Source organism: Haliaeetus albicilla, chromosome 15 (assembly GCF_947461875.1).
Source record: "Haliaeetus albicilla chromosome 15, bHalAlb1.1, whole genome shotgun sequence".
NCBI lineage: Eukaryota > Metazoa > Chordata > Aves > Accipitriformes > Accipitridae > Haliaeetus > Haliaeetus albicilla.
Genome location: NC_091497.1, coordinates 34,012,289 through 34,034,559, shown reverse-complemented (window position 1 = coordinate 34,034,559; position 22,271 = coordinate 34,012,289). Strand labels below are relative to the sequence as shown.

The window sequence follows — 22,271 nt, the reverse complement described above, 5'->3', positions numbered from 1 at the left end:
TAGGCTTATGTTTATATTATCACTAAAACTTTTGCTGAATGGGGAAGAAACAGTAACTGTAGACAGTAGGTCAAAAGGAAGTTCTGTTACAGTACAGACCAAAAAATTTAAGTTCTTACAGAGTATAAAACATGTAATCAATGCTGAACTTCTGCACGTGCCTTAAACACCGATCTGTGAGGGGGGACTGCTCTTTAATGCGTCCAACAGCCTTAATGCTGAAACCTGTACAAGGAGATAATTAATACGATAGCCTTCACCAAGCACAAAACCGAGATATTCTTTCATTGAAACTTCTCCAGCCCTAACAAAGACACCATTCAAAAAAAAAAAAAAAAGGCATTTCAAAGACCACTGTAGACGCTGGACATAGACCGATTCTCGAGTTAAAGACAGATATCCGCTAGCCAAAAGGAGTAACTCGAACAAAGGAGAGACTTTCAAGTTCCAGACTTTCAAGTTGGAGACCTCTGGTTTGAACTTATCTATGTTTTCACACATCAGTAGGTTCCGTGGAGTTAGAAATATCCAGTATGTGTAATGAAAACAACCTCTATCAGTGGATACAGCATGAACACGATAACATATGTTTTCCAAGCCCAGAGCAATTGTCAAGCAATTACTATTTGTCAAGGCAACACACTTGACAGTCAGGGTCCTCTAACCCCAGGTCATCTCCTTCTACCTTATTCTGAGGCAGGTTCTGGTAACTCAGCTGCCCAGCTTGCTTCAATTTGCTCTGACCCCAGGTTGCAGAGGCAGGTTTCCCTCGCTGCACGCAGGGAGCGACCAGGGGAGGCAGAGGCAGCGGCAGCGGCGAGGGCTGCGGCTTCTGCACCACCACGGCTCGTACCAGCAGCGGCTGCCGGGGTTTTGTTCCAAGGCAAAGGAGGGCTGGCGCAGGTCAGAGGGGACTCCTGGACAACTGATTATTAGCCAGGGCTTTCTAAAGCACTTGCAAGGCCCATATTGTGTTTGTTTAGGACCCAGAACTACAAGCGCGTGTTACCGGCAGGCTGGGTGGCTTGGTTTGCGTCTCTGAGTCCAATTATCAATTCTAGCTACCTTTGAAAACAGAAAAGAGAAAGACCTTGTCTTACGCGGTCTATTTTGATCTGGTTTTACATTTGCTTTTTTTTTTTTTTCATTTTAAAGGCCCTTATTCAACAAAATATACCCTCTTTACAAAATAATGGTTCTTTTTGCTATCCAGATTGTTATTTCATGCCTGTACAATCTTTATTTAATCATCTATATAGCTAACCTCTGATTCTTCAAGTTTTACATTTTACGATAGAAAATTTAATGGCTTTTCTTTACCACATGATTCAGCCTTCCAATTACAGTTCGTAAACTGTGTGTAGATGGAAAATGGAATTCAATTAAAATGTAGCAAAAGAGCACTTCATTTTTCATCAGTTAAATTAAATAACCATAGATGTACATAACATGTAAGAAAAAAAAATTATCAGAACATACTGCACTGAAAGCTGATTTATTCAACAAGGACTAATCACTGCTAGTTGGTGAACTGAAGTGATTGTTTCTGGTCAGCACCACCATCAAGACTTTAGTACTAGTACATCTCATCCTCGTAACAGTTTTTATTCATGGACCTGATGAGAAAAAATGTAATTGCCTGCTTTTTCATCTCCCAGTGGATTTTTTCAATTTTGAACATACTAGTCATTATTATAAAGTAGATGAGTACATTAAAAGAGAAAAAAAAAAGCTATCGGAAGCAGGTTCAGCATTCTGTAGGTTATAGGTCCAACTGCTCTGCCAGTGACTTCCACCCCTTCAGTGGTTTGACTTTCTCTAAAACTCTGGCATCAAAAAATGTGTTGCATAGTATTTTTATTGTGTTATTTTAAAATAATATAGTAAATTTAACCTTAATACCAGCTGCCCTACTTCCATACTTAATTTTAAGTGGTCTTGTTAAAAAAGAAACATTTAATTTAAATAAAGCATCCATATAGAACTCATTAAACATATTAATCACTCCAGGAGGCTGCAGGAGTAATAGAAAATGTGGATTCCTTCCTTTCTGATTTATCAGCCATTTATGCTATAGTATGTTCAAAACAGAACGGGTTCCTACTGTGCCTGCTGGTGTACATACAAAGTTAAAGAGACAGAGCCCTGGCACAGAGGTTTGCCTTCATTTGCTCAACACCTGAGGTGTTAAAAGTAAAAAGCCAAACAGGAGAGGCTTTTTTTTTTTTTTAAGCACTGGCTCTTCAGGTGCAGATTTACCAGCAGCAGGAGGCAGAGGGTGAAAGGATGCTATGAAGGGCTCTAGATCCTCCCGTGTACCTCCATCCCTTCCTATTCCCCTCCTCCTCGAGCTCTAGCTGCGTTCACCTATGCCTATCTACTGAAAATTGGAAAGACTCTAAGCTAACCAGGGAACTGAACGTAAGCATTGACCACCTTAATCTCTGCTAAATATAGAGACTTCCCATTGAATTTCCTTGACCTTGCTAAGTGACTTAGGAGGATAAACCTACTGTCAGGACAACTCCCCAAGTTGAAAGAAGGAGAAGGAAAGTTATTTCTGACAATGTCCAAAGGTTGTGATCCTGGCTTGCTGAATTTTGGAACATGACTTATAGATTTGGCATTACAGATTTGTGGATTTGACTTATTCACTTAACAAGGATCGGAATGAAATTCCTCCTCCCAAATTGCTGTGATGTAAACAACACTATCCCATGGATTTTCTATTAATTTTCTTGTGCTTTTCTTTGGTGGGCTCAAAGATTTCCTCTCTGTGGTAGAGAGAATCTGTATGCCAGCATAAGGAACAAGAAAAGTCACTGCTCAAAATTACAGTGGTAGCAACAAGTTTCTAAAAAGATAAAGATGAATGAATTTTGGTTTACGTAAGAGCATGATGAAGTGAGGGAAAAGAGGTGAGCTGGAGGCATTTCATTAACATATGTCATAAAATCTTTGACATACCACAGACTATGTAGTTAGCAAAGCTGACAGTGCAGTAAAAAGAATGAGAATGACTGACTAAGGTTGGCTCTAGTTGGTTGAATTTAAAGAGGGGAAGGTCCTGAAATTATTTTTGTTTCATTTTTGCAAAGACTGCGAGTAGGCCAAGATTCATAAATAAACCTTATTTTAAGAATACAAGAGAGGTTAGACTGGTTCAGACCAGTCATGCACTTGGCCCATTTACCTATCTCCAACAGCAGGCATGAGCCAATTCTTACCCAGGTACTCTCTCGGAGAACAGCAGGACCAGGACAAGCACATCTGATAATGCCCATGGGTTCCAGCATCCAACTTTGTTTTAGCTCGGGGGGGTTTCCTGAGCCTGATGTGGTTTGTCTAGTCAGTGACCTTTACTACATCTCTCTTCCAAGGTCTTGTGCAGTCTCTCCTGAGATCCATGTGAACTTCTTTCATCCATACTGTCTTTAGGCAAAGAATGGCATGAGTATATTACCCATGAACATATAAAACAATATAATTTATGGTATTATTTGCTTTGAGCCTGCCTACTGCCAGCTTCATCTGATGCACCCTCCTTTTTTACTGATGGAGAAGGTGAAAAGTCGATCCCTCTCCATCCTTTTCGTGGGTGATTTTAAAACATTTATTGCTGTTTTGAAGTGTTAGAGGGGTGCTGTAATTAAAGTCTCTGAGGAAGAGTCCATTGCCCCTGTGCTGGAAATCTATTTCTTCTTAGCTCTGCCAATCAACCACCAGTTTGCCTGCTATCTGTGGCAGATGCTGAAGCTGCTATTGCACAGAAGTCCTTCCAAGATCCTGGGGAACTGGAAGCTTAGATGAGCACATTCTGAGAGAGCCATTCTTTCCCACTGTTAGGGAAGATGCATTAGAGGAAAAGATGCAGTCATGCATATTGTGCTCTTAAAACCCTGCTGGTCTTTCTGCAAGCAGAATCTAAAGAATAGTAGGGAGTGGAAATGAAGAGAAGAGAATTTGCCAACCCACAGAAATCAGCCCCGTTCTAAGAAAATCACTTGCTAAGAACTAAAGCTCAAGGAACCAATGTAAACTTTATCTAAAAACTGAAGTAGAAAACCAAAGATGAAGTAGTTCAAGCTTCCTCTAAAGGAGGAGGGCATTGTTTCTAGAGTTTGGCAGTAGACCGTAAGTGGGCACAGTTAACATCATAACTAAAACAGCAGAAGCTTGTGAGACTTTCCTATTATTTCAGCAGGAGATTCATAACCCATGCAGTATGCTCCCATTTTCCCTGCTATGTGTTTTACAAGGCACAGGAATATTTCTCAGACACGACAGGAAAGCCCAGTTTCTATTAGTAAAAAGTTGTACAAATAGGTAAGACAGGTCTCCGTTCTTAGGTAAAAATATAAACAAAGGCCTTTCAGAAAACTTACTACAAGGTAAGGTACACTGTATCCCTGTACAGACGAAGATAAGCAGCTATTGCAGAAAAATGCACTTCTAGAGAAATTATGTCAACTCCAGTTAGTGTCAAAGCTATTAAACTGTCCCGTACTACTGAAGTAGAAGAGGTTAAGGGAGACTGACGATGCTAGGATACTCAAACAGAAAGTCTTTTCATTTAGGTTTGTGAGTAACTCTAGTTAAAGTGACTCTATTTGACACCAAATGATCTGTTGCAAAATAGTTTCTGTCAGCAGATTTCACCTAGGCAACGCCCAGTCAATCTGCTATAATCATACCGGGTTTGGCTGCAGGATCTGGTTATTATTTCGGAAGAGCATGTTTGGCTAAGCAGGTAAAAAGACTGTACTGAAAGTTTCACAAGACACAAAGAAAGGTTAAAAAAAAAAAAAGGCATACAAACCCCATGTTATTAAAGAGGTAAACAAAACATTATTTCAAGAGCTCTCAGCATCCCTGTAGTTAGAACAGGACACCTATTCATGTCTGTTATGGACAAGCACACGTTTAGGAGTCCCCATTTGACAAACGTAACTCTGGAAGACAGGTCATTCCTGTTGACTCCCCGCTACGACGGTGAGATATGCTGAAGGAGAAAGGCTCAGAGCCTCTAACGTGACCAGCTCTAATCCCAAGCGTTGCCTGGTTCTGACTGGCTTAATGCAGAGCCATATGTCACACAGAAGTTCCTGAAGATGGTCTTGCCCCTCACTGGCTTGTTGACAAAACATACAATTAATTATCACATTGACTATCGGCACTTGCTTGGTATGTCCCTGAAAAACAAAACCGAATGTACCTTTTATTCAAGGCAGAGGGTCCTGACTCTGAGATGTTTACATGGAGACAAAGCATCCCCTGAGCATCACAGAGATTTTGAATGTGAGCAAATCCCTCTCTCTGAACAGACCTGTCTGTCACCCAGACCCTTGGTACATTAAAGTATGAAGACGACACTGTACCGAGTATCGTTTGTTTGGAGTTTTATGAGGAGAGAACTTCTTTGTGTACCGTAGACATCTGATGCGGCATGTACCAGGTAGTTGCAAGGCGGTGGTTTCAGTCAACTTTGTGCACAACACAGATAAAGTACAGAATGTTTTCTGAGAGACTATAAATGCCGAGAAGTTTTCACTGATCTTAAAAGATGACCTAGAAGCTGATTTAATTGACCTGTTACTGTCTAGGATCTCTCCTCCAGGAAGTAAAAAGCTCTTGCTACTACAATGTGTAGCAGCAAAACCATAACCAAGTGTTTCAAATCCACGTTGCTGTTTTTGGAACTCTGAGCACTACTGATCACATAGTTTTAGACCTGTGTGAACTGAATCCATCACCTGTCGCGGTACTACTCTTCAGTCCTTCATCTTCAGAGACAGGCTGTGATGACGGCTACTTTTTCAGGGAGGAGGCAGGGGGAACAGAAAACCGATAGGAAATTCCTGCTTGGTTCAGGAGAAAGTCTGAAGGGCAGCACTCTAATGTAGCCCAGTGTTCCTATGAGGAATCTAATATCTTTTCTCTGCTGCACAGACCCCTGTGTAAAAATAGACATCTTGCAGGCTGGCAGTTCAAAATCCCTGAGGATTAGTGATTGGTTAGGAGATTACAGATACTACTCCAGTCTGAATTTGAAATAGCAAATGAAAGTGCTGAGGCACTGATAGTTGACACTGAACCGCTAGCCCCCTCACCCTTTCTGTGAAGTTGTAGATACAGAAGGCTCTGTCACCGATTTGTAATGGTACAGTTGCTTCTGCAGTCAGTTGTAGAAGGGAATCTATTTCTGGTGTTTATTGTTTCTAATAAGCCAGATAGCTTGCTAGAGAGTAAGAGAGAGAAGAGCCACAAGACCAACAAGTCACTCAGTGCTACGTACAACACAGTACTGAAAATACAGTCACCGCTATCGGGGCTATAAATACAGAAGGCATTCAACACAAAGCCAGTCACTATCAAGGTCCCTGCAGGGAGCATGCAAGTAATAAATAGGTCTTTTCAGGCCCTGGACTTTAAAATACACGAATCAAAGACACGCCATATTGCTGATGAATCTTTGATCCCTTGCTGGGTGCTTGGGCAGCAACTTGTGCGGGGAATCACGCTCCTCTTGGCACCATCAGCCTTCCCTGCCAATACAAGCGGACCCTGGTAATGGATATGTCCCAGAAGCTCAGAATCACAGCTTTTAGGACACTGAAGAACAGACACTGTCTTAAATCGTAACTATAGCTTTACTTGTGGAATTCAGAAATAAATAGATTTCTGTGCAAGGGAAGTCTTCTCCCTCCCTCCCCTGCTGTATGTTTCCTCTTGGAAAAAGGAAATGTTACTATGGGATGTGTTGCTCTCTGAAGAATCACCCTAGAGAAAATCTTAAACCCCAGTAACTTAGGACTCCTTTATCCATATATAAAGAGATATATCTAGTATGTTAACTCAAACTGTATTTTGCTAATGGTCATAAGGAGACTTAATTTACTGCATGAAATTAATTATACTATTACATATAATGTTAAATGAATCACACAGTACATATACTGCATTATTTCCATCTCTGTGGTACAATGGAAACAATGAACTGATAAATGTTTGTACTCACATCGCTATTTAATGCCCTGAGGAGAGTGGACACGAGGGTGCTTCAAGTAGTAGTCTGCTGATACCATCTAATGGACTCCTCAAATTGTCCATATATTTTGTCCTTGCACTCATGGGACACATACACACCAGCAACAAAATCCAACTACACAACCACTCAAAGCAGCAGCCAAAAGCATCCCAGATGAGTTAACTCTCTGTGCTTTGGCCAACGTAGATGGCAAACTGGGCTATACGAATTAACACACACACTGCATTAAGAAAGCAGCCATCTCTTTATACTGTCACTGCACTTCACAATACTAGTTTGGAGAGCCCAAAACTACATACAAATACACTTTCTAGCACTCCACAGAGAATATTTTCTGAATTCTGACATTTTCTTACTTGTTTCTCAAAATAGGCCAGAAAACTTCTGCACTCTTAAAGGCTAACACACTTTCCAACCTATATCCAACCGTAAGATTGTTTCTGAAGTACAGTTTCTACTACTTTGTCCAGTCCAGTTGCAGCTATGTTAAATAAGGGGATTACCACCACTTTAAAACATTATTACATCTGCTAAAATAGAATAACTCAGAATAACTGCACACCATGTTTTCCCAATTCCACCTCCAATTATACATTCTCCTGCCAACTTAAATAAATATCATTCCAGTTTCCTTGTACATGGTTGTTTACCTCACTTAATCAAACTGCATATACTCTTTTTCTTCCTAACCACCCTTTAACTATTCTTACTGTTTCCAAATGTCCTTATTTAATCTGTAAGTAATATTTTCAAAATTATTAAATGATAAATTCACTGGCACCTTTGAAAATGGGGGGTAGGTCCTTCTATATTATTAGCTCTACATTTTTCTGAGTATCATACTACCCAAAATAAGACACAGGCACCTTGCTTGGGGCTGATTTCTGTAGTAGCTGCATTGGGCCTCTGAAGAGATGCAGGAAAACTAAATTTCTCGTCATAATAAATATCACCTCTGGTTAAGTAAATATTTTCTTTAGTCAGCAAAAATTATTTCTAAACTTTTAGATAAAATATTAAATGGGAAAGCTGAAAATATAGTTTGCATTTTATAACTTCAAACTATAAATATAAATGTGAATGTTCAATTACAAAAATTATTAAATTAATATATGTGTTGAAAAGCAAGTTCTGAGAAGTAAAACCAGTCAACCTTAGATTTCAACTGTAAGTAAAAGGAGCCTTAGGAGTTCTTTCATTTTTCTCAATTTGTTCAAGTCATTAAGGCATCTCACAATTTAGAACTATGATTCACTCTTCACGAAACATCTTGGATCATAAGCTACTTCTTTGAGTTTCATGAAAAGTCAAGTCACTCAACTTTCAGAGGCCTTTTTAAAGCAGTATTTCACTTCTATCCAGGAATTATATTTTCCTATCCTTGTAAAAAAGTGTGAGTTAAACATTCTAAAGTTATTTCCTAGACATGTTCCTCCAAAAGCTGTTCTGACCTATACTGTTTTTCTTCTCTATAAACTGTATTAATATAAAGGTGCAGTGGTATGTGATTCATATTCCTGAATAATTCCATTCAAGTTGACAACAATCTTTCTCCAGACTGGCTTGTATTATAAAGGTTTTAAGACTTTGGTGGTCTCTTTCTAAGTTAATTCTCAAATAGCACAAGTAGATGTCTCCTACTTTAAAAAAAAAACCCAACATAAACCAAAGCCAGGTAAATCTAGGTGATTCAAGTGCAGTATGGAACAGAAACGTTATACTGGAACCCCTTGGTTCCATATCACAACAAGACAGAGCAAGCTACAGAAGGGAAGGGGTGCTACTTCTCTTACTTAGATCTTCCTCTCTGGGAGGTTAACTGAGTGAAAGCCACTTGATTCTCTGTACACTATTCACATTTTTAATACAGCTGCTTCTAATAATTGAAACGTTTCTAACACAATTTGAGGGAAGAAGGTACAATAAAATGTCCATTTCCAAATGTTCACAGCCTTTCCTGTCACAGACCCAATACAAGAAAAACCACTGGAAGATAAACACTTTAATTTGAAGACTTTAATTATTGTTTGATATGAACACGTAAGTCCTTAAGCAGGTAACAGATTATCACAGTAATAAATATAAATGGTTTTCTCATCAGCCTGCAAACTGAATTTCTTAGAAAGAACAGACATGCTAGCCAGTATTCTGAATAGACTGAATTCTGTTCGTATTCTGAATAGGCAAATGATCCTCATGCCTTCAATATCCTTGCTCTCTTATGTTACATATTTTATGCTCTAACAAAAGCATATACACAAATGATTCACATTATAATCAAGGCCATGAATGTCGGTAACATGAACCATACACTTCCTTTAATGTTGTTTTTGAGTACAGGAGAATAAAATATCTTGAGGTTTGGAGCAGAAATAGAAGTGATACTTTCTAATATCACCAACTAATTTCACTTTAGGGTTCCACTATCACAGCATAGATACTAGGTTGCATTTTTATTACTAACAGGCTTTACTTATCACAGTAAAAATAGACTGTTAACCACGGAAAGTAAAATTCATCACCAAAGTTCTGGTTTTGTTTAGGAATCAGACTTTTTCAGCTATTCTGTCAAACAATAAACTCTAGTTATCTATATGTGACTTAAAAGAAACTACATGTGTTTTGAATGCACACTATTTCCCCATAATATCTACAAAGCTATACATACCTGAAGAGCATGTGCTAGATAGAATTAGAAGCCAAGGAAAAAGGGTATTGACAATGCTGATACCAGCTTCCTGCCCGGAGGATCGAGTAGCGGAAGCAGAGTAATAGTACTGCTTGCATGAACAGGTAAAATGCTTTATCCTTATCGACGATCTGTAAAGAGAAATTATATGTATATGAACTTTAAAATTAAAAGAAGTGAAAATTAAAATATAGAAAGCAATACAAAATACAAGCATACACCTATTGACAAAAAAAAGATACCTGCATTTTTGATGATTTATTGTGTTCAGACTATCCAATTTCATCTCCACATTCTGAATTTATTTTTCAAATTACTTCTTTATAGTCCACATTATTTATTGAGTGGGGCCAACAATTATGAAAGAAGATAGATGTAAGAGCATTGTGATGACAGAAACTTTTTGTCTAATCTGTTCTAAATTGCCTGTGAGGAAGATGCTCCAGCATCGCCAGGTAACCTGGTTCCAGTCTTTAACTGTATTTAACATAACTTTAACTTCTTGTACTTAGAAGGATTTTACAAATATGTAGCCTGTTCTTCTTTACTGTAAACTAAGATAATTTTTTCTTGTCCTTCCCCAACTCGGTACAAAAGACAATTGATGACCATTTTCTTCACAATAATCTTCAGATGTCAGATTATTTTCCCCAGTCTTCTCTAGATTAAACAAATGCAACTCTTTTGAAACATGCTTATACATCTTGCATTCCAAAAACCTTTTCACTCATGTGCTCTCCTATGGATTCTCCTTTACCTGGAAATCAAAATAATTTTCCTTTTCCAGACTTTACTTTAACACAGAGATACAACAGTTTTACTCATAACTTTTATTCTGGCCATTTTGCATGAGTGTTCTTTGATTTTGCTTCATCTGTCAGACTAGGTAGTATCAATGTTATTTGGATTCATGGTACTCTAGAGCAGCAGGCCCCACAGACCCTTGAAACAAAATACATCTGTCCATCTCTTCAGTGACTTTTTTGGAAATCAGTAACACCACTTAATTTTCTTTGAATGTAGACTAAGTCACTTGTTCTTATTTTTTTCCTTTTCTTCAAAGAACTGGATAAAACAGGGATTTTGTATACCTTCTACTTAGGAATACTACAACTTTTACATTTAACAGCTAAAATAAGAAGTATAATATTCTTAATAAATAAGCAGACAGATAGTTGGATGGGCAGGCAGGCATAAATCTAGTTTTCTTTGAGAATCAAGCATAATAGAATGGACATTTGACTCAAAGCCTTTATCTCTCTCTATTGTCTCAAAATAGAGAATGTCTGCTGAAATCTAGGTAGAAGGACAGTGCTAGTTGAAGTATACTATGGAGTCTCTTTTTGATGATTACACAGTTATTAGTTTGTGGTCAAATTATGTCATGTTCTGCATTGTTTTCAGTGAGTTTTGTCTGAATAAAGCAGAACTGTTCTGGACCAAGAAAAGTAAAACAAAAGATGTAAGATAACAGCAGATCAAACAAGTGCTCTAAATGCTGCAGTGGCTGGCTGTCTTCACATTTATTTCCAAATGCCTGCCTTTAGAGAATCTAGTCTCTTTACCTTTTTTTTAAGCAGAGATCATTTACCCCAGGAATCTCCAAATTATTTCCTTGGAAAGAGGAAAATAAAAAAAGCAAAAGTGGAAAAACTGGGCAGTGGTTTATGACATCTAGCCCAGATTTTCTGCCTCTTTGCTCTACTTCACTTGCACAGACTATGTAACTATACCACAGTCGCATATGAAAGTTCTTCTAAGAAGTGGTTTCTACGGTTTGGTTTTGCTTTTTAATATTCATACAGTTTATTCATAGGGTACTTTCATAATGAATTCCTGAAATTTAGTAGTTGTTCTTTGTAATCTAGTTAATCTATCCAGCTGCAAAACACCCAAATCTCACGATAGCTAGGTGTGCTCTCAATATACTAAATGAGTAACTAGGCTTAAGGGCTCCCAGCAGCATTACACTCCTGCTCAGAGCCACCCATTCCCCATCGCCAGAAAAGCCTTTTTACAATTCCTCTACCCTTCAGCCAAAATCCTGATGTAGTCATCTCCTCCTTGCCATACTCCAACTTAGCATCCAGCAGCTCCTAAAAACTACGTCCCCCCACTTCCTTGGGAAACACAGAAAGGCAAATCCCCAACAAGTGATTCATTAAGCAGGGGCAATGGGCACAGAATGTATTCGCAATGAAGAGAGAAGCAGTTTATGAACACTTCTCTAGCAGACAGTCGTACCTGCATTATCTGCCATAACATTTTTCAGAATCTCTTTTCATAGAGGCCTTAAAATGACTTTTTTCCTCAAAACAGGAACTACCAGTTCCGGCAGTTCAGGCGTGAGGTTTAGAATATGTAATGTATTCAGAGAGAACTGGACAACTTCAAATATTTTGTTTGGTTGTTTCATGTCATTTTCTAAAACTATGCTCAAGGGGATCATAATATTATAATTTTATATAATGCATTTGCATTTCAAAATTACAAGGTCATTATAAGAATGAACACTTTTTTTTTCAGCTAGGTATGTAACATATGTGACAGATTTGCTTTATGTTTTTCTCCATTTATGTGTATATAATTCTACCTTCTTATATTTTTCATTTATATTATCTTGCTTTTTTTAACATAGTTTCTATAATTTGCAAGAATACATTTCTGTTATTTGCAAGAACATAACTCTACTGCAGCCAAAGCAAGCTGAAGGTACAGAATTGTACATTCCTACTACAGAAGGGATTTTTCCCAATGTAGTTCCCCACTGTGTTGCACATACGGTTGATGGCAATACAGTAAAGCCAGAATAGCCAGTTAGTTCCTCCAGAAAAGCTGCCTGCACTTCTGCAGGACTGCTTCTCCAAGTACTTAATCTACAGGCAAATTTATTGCTGAATAGTTGTTATGATGGTCTATTTGCTTCCCAGTGTTCCATTAAGAATAATTTCCTACTAAGACTTGTTTCCAAACACCTACTCCCAACCTTCCTTCTCAACTTCTGGCTGTCTTCCTTTGATCTATAGCATCCTAAAATTTTGTTCAATTTACTTATGTCCTTTCTGTCCTCAGCACTCACCAGAGGAGCTGACCCCCTTTCAGAATCTGCATATAGTTTTTATTTGAGCAGTTTATTGCCTCTCTTTACCTCTGAGCAACTTTAAGGGCAGTATTCAACTGAATGCTCACGCATTATGTTCTAACAGTGTCTGACTTGCCACATTTTCCCCTCCCTTTTTATTTTCTATCTTCAGACTTAAGCAGTTAATCACAGGCCACAAAGTAGTCTACGAATGTAATTATATTTCCCCTTTTTGTGCATCCTGCACATAGTTTTCTACAACCTGTAAAATTAGAAATGATCATGAAAATAACCAGTGACCTCACTAGGTCAAAATATGACCTGGAACCTCATAGTAATTACATCACATACTGGAAAACTGTCCAAGTAATACAGAGATTATGTTAATCCCAAGATATTATTGCATATCCCTTTTTGACATCTGTATAAATATTTAGTAAAGCACTTATGCCATCATGTGCACGATGAGGTCACTATTTTATATTGAAGTGTGCCCACTTCAGCATCAGGTCTTTCTCAAAAGTCTCAGAATAAAACACCATAAGCAAATGCATTGTATTTCAGGCTTTTATCCTGCAAGGAGGTCCACATAGGTGGGACCCAAACTGCATTTTAGTAATGAACTAAATCTATTTACCCAAATGGTCATATACCAACTTCTTTATTCTAACCTTGCTTATTTCGAAAAGAATATTCACTTGTCAAACTGCCTTTCCAGTTTCCATTTAAAAATACTTCCACATCAGATAAGTACTGTTTTGTCTTTTATTGTCCTCCTCTGACTTTCTTCATTTACTGATTTATCAGATGTTCTACACTTTCTTTCCTTTTCATTAAGTCACACATTACATCCAAGTTTATACATTCATTGACATTTCTGTTCACGAAACGGTAGTCTGAAAGATACCTATAGATTATTGGTTTTCATGCCATTGTGATTTTAATTTAGAACAGGCTAGGACAGCTGTAATTATTGCCAACTGGATGTTGTTCATAAGGTTACATCCCTGTAACTGAGCTGAAGAGGGAGGGCCCAGGCACGTGCTTGAGCTCTACCGTGTGATAATCCGTGCCATTTAACCGTTAGCATGCTCTCTGGCATGCTTTTGGCCAGCCCAACAAGCACTCAGGTAAGACAGGGCAAGGTTTGGGGAACAGCATGGGTTAGGGACTGTTCTTGGCGGGCAACAGGAACAAGGCTACCCTGCTTTGGGAGAGCAGACGGGTTAGCCAGGTGAATGCGAGCTGTAATTTGCTACCAACCCTTGACTGGGCTGTGGTCCATTCTGTTTTCTAGTTCAGATGTCATCTAAGAAATTAAGTGCAGCTGAAAATTGGTAGAGGGCGGGCATAGCTTCTTATGCTCCCATGACCAAACCCGTGCAATGGAGGAGAGGGACATGTTGGCATGGGAGAGGGACAGACCAGCATTAGGCTGACCGTGACTTCCCCACGGGGGACGAATTCTCAGCCCGTGAGTAGGAATGGATTTTGGGTACCTTGGGCTACCTCCAGTGGGCAGAACAGGGGTACAGAATCTGGACCGCTTCATATTTTCAGATACTTTTCTATATTTTCAATTACCATTTTTGTTTGCTGTCTCTTCAACTATCTTTTCAAATAAATGATCTGATTGGTAGACAGTGGTCTCTGATTTCCTTTTATTCAGTATTACTCTATTGGAAACAAAGAGAAAAATGAAAAGTTGAAGAAATTTGAAAAAATCTGCTTTCTAGTGTTACTTTAAAAGTTTCACATACTTTCAGATCATATTAGCAAAACTATACTAAGTGGATAATTAGGCTTTCTCAGATAGCGTCACATGGCCCGAGCTTGCTTTCCTTTTTATTGTATCTTTGCGTGATGGCAAGCTTAAAGTTCCCATTTCCAGTTCCGTTTTCTTTTCCCCTACTTTATACTTCACTAAACATTTATTTACAGCAGAATCTTGCTCTTAGTTTATTGCAATGTTGTTTCTGAACTAGCTTTCTGCTATTACTCTTCAAACTCTTTACATTTCTGTCAGTGATTTTCACAATATGTTTACCCTTTTTCTGGTCTCTTTACTAAACCAGAAGTATTGTACATTCATAAGGTCTTCATTTTAGATCTAGTATCTTTTCTTTTTTCTGATCGCTATCAGATCCAGGACTGAATTAACTCTCCTTACTTCTTCCAGTTGTTTTAAATACAATAAAAAAATATCCTCCTGTACCTTATTTTGAAACATTTCTTGCACGCAACTCAAATTCCTCTTTCACAGCTTTTCACACATTTATTTCCATATGTATCAATATATGTATGTATAATATACATATAATATGTGTGTGTGTATATATCTCTCATAATCGTAGAGATCCTCATAATCCTAGAAAAGTCAAATGAAACAAACCTTCAACACAATCTTCATGGATTTTGCTTCTTCGATTTTCATTTGTGAAATTATTTCTGTGTCTGCTAGCCACGTGAATTGCAGGATCTGCAAGCTGGGTGGTTGTTTTATAAATTATGCTTCCCTCACCTTATCTTCCTTATATAGCAACAGATAGTTACATTCTATTTATGTCTTAGCCAGACTTGTTTGTAATGCGATCAAAGAACATTTCATGGAATTTGTAGTGGTACTGCACCTCATAAGACCATGTGTACCTAAGCTGTGTTTATGAACAGAAAGACCTATTTTTTCATTATTATTTCCTGCAGGACTTTATAGTTGAAGTATGTTTTCACATTTCAATGTAGCAATATTCACTCAACTTTATTCTCCTCTTGCAAGTGTTTCCCTATGGTTACACTTACTCATTTGCTGAAAAATCTTTCCTGTTTTGTTAGTATTTTCAGCTATGCTTTCCTCACTGTTCTTCATATATTAAAAAGAGAGACATTTTAACTGGTTTTTTTACTGAGACATTATCACCCAAAAATTGCAAATCAAAAATACATAAACTTGAGTGTAAAAATAATTTTATCTTCAAACTACAACTCGAAATTTTAAATTAGCAGTATTATTAAAAAAGCGATAGTTTTGTAACTTAACAAGCAATATCAATACAGTACTCTCAAAACCAAAGTAATTTTCTAAAACTATGCTAATGCAAGTCAGTTTGATATACTTCCTTCTAACAATAATATGCCATTGTTAGAATTGTATTATTTCTCATGATGAGTAAGACCTTATTCCATAACCACTGTACTGTAAAATGAATACAAGTATTAAGTAAGGGACTATTTCAGGATCTGTATTGTATTATATAGTTAATAGAAAGGACAACTCTTCAATAAGCAGTGGTGACTTTATGCATGCCAATTTATGACATTTGAGGATATACCCCAGAAAATCCTAACGGGTTTTACATACTTTCTAATATTCTTTCTTTTTTTTTCTGTGGATAATTTTCATATAGTTCATTTTTACAAAATTAGTTACAGTTGATTCATTCTAACAAAATACTTACTGCTACTACTGTACAACACAAAAAATCATCATCAGTGTAACTGGTTTAGAGATTCCCAATTTCCTCTGCTTTCTAATCCCTGTCTGTAATGTCATCCTCATGCTCAGTAAATGAATCTGGCAAAGAAGGTGCTTTTTTAATGGGCTCAAAATTATGCAAAGTCTTGCTTATAACTACTCTAGTTAAAAACTTTTAGGCACCATAAATTACATTCTCAGCCGCACCTCCAAGCATTTTCTAGTAAGTTGCTATTATTACTGTTATTGCAAATTACTCTAAGTATCAGAAGAGGTTTCAGAATCATACTTTACACATCTAAACCGAAAAGTTCTGAACTTCACTATTTATGTTTTCTCATGTACTTGGCATTCATTCCTTTTATTGCAATCCAAAGAATTCAGATTATCTAAAGAACATTTAGTATAGATAATAAAATATGTAGGTATCTACCCCCCTGAAACATTTATTTACTATTTCTGCTATAACAAAACATGAATTGCAAAAACTCTCCTGACTTTATGGATGTACGTCTTCTAGATGTCTTTTCTTTTTTTTAAACTTTAACTGCTTCTGTTACTATCAATACAAAGCACTCTTCCCATTAGCATTTCTCTTTATCTGCAAATGAAATCTGTAAACTTTTGCCATACCATTTATGAATGCAGGATGTTTGCTTTAATTCAGATGCTCTTTTTAAGTTAGCATTCCTATACTGAACAAGTACCATAAGTCTGTATTTGTACAGGAATGTTTATCTCTGTCCATAATTATTATTCTGTTGATGTAGGAGGCAAGGTACTTTGATCCTATGAAGGCACATGTGTCATAAAAAACTTAAAATGCTGTCACTGAATTGTTACGTTTCTCATCTGGTTTACTGGAACTCCTAAAATAGCAGATCCATCCAGTGTTTAGAAGCAAATATATTCTTGAATATATATGATCATGCTTAAGGCAACATTTTAGGCAAATGGATGCACACATGAAAGAAAAATGGATTGGTATTGAACCAAAAGAATTAGGAGAGTCCAGTGCAGAAAGGAACAGGAAACTTAGGTTAACAAAAGGAACAAAAAAAGGGAGAAGACAGAGAACTCAAGAGAAGGGGAGATCTTTAATAGGTATAAATCAAGAAAATATTACCATAGGGGAGAAGAAAATAATTTCACCTTTTAAGAAGTCAGACTTTACCAGTATACAACTTTTTAAATCTCTCCCATTTTTTCAAGTGAGCCATGTAGGACTCAGTTTTAAAAATAAAGACTAATGCTACATTTTGTTAAATTTAAATGTCTTTAATATGGATTTTATGTTTTTCACATTTGATTTTACATTTCTACAAACATCTTTAAATTACAAGTACATTGGGAAACCAGCACATTTTCTATGAAGGCAGAAGAACAATACTTCTTGACTATTAAAAACCATAAAAAAATCCATGGGTGCCATATTCTTCTTCTTCTGTCTTCACTACAGTACTATCTCTCATAGAAAATACTGGTATCAGCATCAAAGGAAAGGGTCAGCAATCTTCCACATCAGAAATTAGGGCAATACTCTCAACATGGAAGGTAGGATGGTCAGAGAGGTAGCAAGTGAAAAGCTTCAGAAGAAGAGATGGTAGCTAAAAAAAGTCAGGAAAAAGAAAAAAGAAAGAAAAACAACAGGGAAAGATAAGATAACAAGATCGAAAAGGACAAGAAAAAAATACACAGGCAACAGCAACAGTAACAGTTGTGCTTATTCATTTTAGAAACAGTACAAGAACACTGACAGAAAAGGTGAGGAATAAGGTAGCCATTCTGAAAAAGAGAGATGTCTACAGAAAAGACCTAGTATGGTATGAAATGCTCAGTTATTCCTCTCTTAAGGTGACAGGCCACTCACTGAACTTTTAGTTTGAGCTAGTCAGTTCAAAGCAGGCTTCCTGTGAAGTCAGCAGACTGAAACGGGCACCTCCAGAGGGCGATTCATCCCGTCCTAAGGTCTGAATCCGAGACTCTGAATCACCTACTCGAGATGTAATTCATTTGGTCAAGTTCACTAGGTATTTGTGAACCTAGGAGCCTATCTTTAAGATGAATACTTATGGATAACAACGTTTGGATTAAAATAATATGAGAAACAGCACATTTTCAACTTCCTTTACTCTGAACAAAGAAAATTAACTAATGACTTTCATCTGTACAGAACAGGTAATAGCTTTGTGCTGCATAATATTTTTTTATTACTGAACATTACTCGTGTTCACTATACTGAGCACAAAAATGAAGTCTGACCCAAATAAAAGAAAGTTTGCTTTTCTAGTAGGACTAATTATGTACTACTGGGGCTTTAAGTTTATCTGCTGTAAGTAAAAATAAAAGCTTGACATCACTGGGATTCTATATTGCCAACATTAAGACCCGATTCAGGAAATATCACATTTAACTGATGCTTAAAATGGCACTTTGTTACTCAATACAGTAAATACTGTTGTAAAAAAATGCTGAAATCCTATCTCATAGTCACAGACTCTTACATTGTAATGGTTATTTTAAAAGAACTGTAATTAAACACAAGAGTCATGGGTGAAGGGCGGGTTTTAAAGTTGGTGTACAGCCCAGTCTCTGTGCAGGAAGCTTCGGTGTGGAGCAGGTCTGCGGGGACAGCCTCGTTCATACCACCTTCACCAGCTTGCCAGCCCAGATGCAAAAACAAGACTCCTCTCTTACAGAACTGCAGGACCAAAGTCTAAACAACCAGAGAAGAGGATGGGAAAGGGCACTGATCGGGGGGCTGGGATATAGACCAAAGAGACAGTTCACCGTCTGCACTTTCTTACGAGTACGGAAAGTCTGAGAGACAGAATCCTGGGACTGTGCAATTCATACTTCCTTGGAAACCTATGCATACAGTGGTCTGCCATTAATGACTACTTCAGAGTACAACCATCCTGATACTGCCTATTACATGAGGACAACACAGAGCTGTCAGTTACAATGTAATTAAAAAGATATCTTTAAAATCTAAATATTGGTCCACTTGAAATGCAATTTTGCACTGAAGAATTTATATGATCTAAACAATTATGGAGTCATGTAACACAAAATACTGTAACACTAATGCAAAACAACGTTAACAGTAAGGGCTAATTATAAAATACAGCATGAAGTCTCATATTTAGAACTTCTAAAAGTTGTATCTGCATTTAATTTCGTCTTCCTCTTAGAATGAACATAAAGAGTATAGCTATCTCAGTTTTTCAACATCTGTATCTTCACTGGGTACCCTTAAAAACCGCTGCCCAGTGACACAGACACCGCACAGGAAAGGGAACCCTATCACACAGAAATTTATAGCGTAATTCTTATGCAGACCTCTCTCTCTCTCCCTCTCTGCGGAAATTAATACACTACCTTCCAAAAAGTAGATGTTACCACTCCAAAATTATTTGTGAATTGGCACCATAAGGCCTCTCCCTGCTACACCCATTTTCATTCTTTCTGTCCCCAGTCAGCAATGGGGCAGTTTGGGAAGGGATGGTACTCTGCTGTACAATCAGCTCAGGGCTCAGTGACACTGAAGTGTTGCTCAGGTGGACAGTTAAGGTGTTTTATGCATACCACCAAGTGAATATAAGAAAATGGGAGGTCCCCATCTCTGTATTTAAAAATAAACAAGTTTTTAGCACAGTAATTCATGAAGACCAGTTATAGTCACTATGCAAATACTAGTTAATTGCTCAGTTTAAAAAGTGCATCATTTATCATTTCCCTGCTATAATACCATATAGACTCAGGGGAATCATGCAGTAAGTAAGCACATAAATGAACAAATCACTGAATTAAACTTTTTTTTGCCAATTTCCTGATTTATTTTACTTTATTACAGCTTATGGATGAAATCCACACACTGATGTCTAACCTGCAATGAAAGCCAATGTAAGTAATCCGTTGTTCTACAGCTACATTTGGTTATGAATTGACTTTGCCTAGTCCTGTTGAATAATGATTAATTAGCAGTTTCGATTTTCAGTTTCAGCATTATTACAACTAGGTTTTGCACAAAAATTTTGCCACTCTTAAGTGTTACTGCCTGCCCGTGCCATGCCCCAAATGCTGGGGACTAGAATTAACAAAAGAAAGATACATAGAAAACTGGCTTTGATTTTTTGATGTCTAATGGGGCGGGGGGGTAAGCGCTAACTTGGGAAGACAGAATGTTGAGGCAGTCATCACTTTCTAGTAGGATAATGCATTTTGTGATTCAGGTTGGCTCTGAAAGTCAATTTAAAGCCTTCCTTAGAAGCAACTGTGCTAAAGCAAAAATGCACAGAGAGTAAAGTACAGCTCAGCACAGCAGTTAGTCAGAAAGCTGAAGTCTCAAATCTGTTTTCCATGCATGCATAAAGCTTAACATGTCTGAGCACTAAATACAAAATATCAGTGTAAATACTTACCTGACTCCTCCCTTTTCACCCTATTATTTCTCCTATACTCATTACATTGTTTTTCATCTTTCCCTTCCTTCTGTAAAGGCAAATAATTTCCTCCTCTCTGTTTCAGTTTCTTCCTTTCACATTTGCTTTTTCCTACTCACCTGCACAATTTCTGAAATTCCAAAATTTAAAAGGGCTATGGATCCAATCCTGGGGTGAAATACCATGTCCTGAAAGCTTTTAGCATGCCTGGAGATCAATGACTTAAAATTTAGGTGTTTGTGTTCTCTCATTTCCAACAAAAATATAAAATCACCAGAATAAAGTTTAGCAATGAAAATCTATTTAGATCAACTGTAATCTTAGAATGAGATCACCATTCTGTGAAGAGCTCAGCTCATACAGCAAAACATAACAACAATTCTTACTGATTTGGAACTGTATTATTATCTCTGATACCTTATTTTTATGCTTAGCTGTTATGAGAAGCGCACATCCACTGCTCTCCTTTAGTAGCCATTTTAAATCATGCACTGAATGCTTCAACAAATTAAATGATTCATGTCTTTAAATACTTTATGACCAACTTATGATAAGATATTTAGGAGATAAAAATAGCTAGAGTTAAGACTAGCATACTGTACACACATGTAAATATTCTTTCTTCTCCTGTAGCAATTCACAAAGAACATTTATTACCTGTACCCATGACATACATTTTTAGATGCCAGCTCTTCTAAACACACAATCCATCTTTGCATGATTTTTTTCATTATATCAAATGTTGTTTCACACATATAGTACCAACATTTGATGTTTCACTGATATGATAACAGAAAGTCAGCTCAGTATAAGTTACTTTGTAAAAGATAGTGCCAAAACTTCAAGGTGTTACCTCTCAGTAATCATGAATTCCTGCAGTCTTTAAAGATAAAATGATGTATGACAAGCAACAAGAGCAGAGCCAATTTTTAGGGACCAACATTGATTGACTAAGGAAAAGTGTGATCTCTATATCCATATAAAAAACTGCCCAAGAAAGAAACACCAAAATAGTTTTCCATTAAAATGTACCCTCTAACAACAACAAAAAAGTATGCTTTATTTTATTATTGTTATGGTGATCTTGCTACCTCACCTATTTGTATTGTCAGGTGCTGAAAGGCTTACTCCTTACTGAATTTGAAACGTTTACAGAACTGATGCTTCTGGCTAGCAAAGTTTAGTCATAGACATAAGTATGCAATCATATATTAAGAAGGAAAACTGTTAAATAAAACCTTAAGACTTACGAAAAGATCTGTGTCAAAAACCCCCCCTGCATTTAAAAAAAAACCCTTGCATTTAGGGGGATGCCCTAAGGCATCGGCTTTCAATCTTTCTGCAGACTCTTTAGTCTTTGTGAAAACTTTTAAGGGATCTGCAAAATAATAATTAAGAAAAGCAATCATCCTGTCAGTAAGCTCCAACTTATCACCAATAGGTGCAACCATCCACTGGATTAATTATTTATTTTAGGAAGGTCATAGATGACAGAAGAATGCAAATTAAAGGGACCAGGCTTTAGACATGTGAGA

The 22,271-nt window shown here is 37.3% G+C and overlaps 2 long non-coding RNA genes across 6 annotated transcripts in view; one reads left to right on the top strand and one right to left on the bottom strand.

Annotated features, from left to right (window-relative positions):
* The window catches only part of LOC104322097 (uncharacterized), a 79,555-nt gene that overhangs the window by 7,178 nt on the left and 50,106 nt on the right, over nt 1-22,271 (top strand). The window contains exon 2 of the long non-coding RNA XR_011327945.1: nt 20,148-20,197. This is a non-coding gene — a long non-coding RNA (uncharacterized lncRNA). The remainder of the gene's footprint in view (nt 1-20,147; nt 20,198-22,271) is intronic.
* LOC104324811 (uncharacterized) overlaps nt 1-22,271 on the bottom strand; it is an 86,230-nt gene that overhangs the window by 43,020 nt on the left and 20,939 nt on the right. For 2 of the 5 annotated variants that reach the window (XR_011327940.1, XR_011327942.1), the window contains exons 7-8: nt 14,404-14,495; nt 9,717-9,868 (exon numbers count right to left, since the gene is read on the bottom strand). This is a non-coding gene — a long non-coding RNA (uncharacterized lncRNA). Of the gene's footprint in view, nt 1-9,716; nt 9,869-14,403; nt 14,496-17,548; nt 17,899-22,271 lie in introns of those variants that run through there. The other 3 variants (XR_011327938.1, XR_011327939.1, XR_011327941.1) reach the window with 2 other exon arrangements.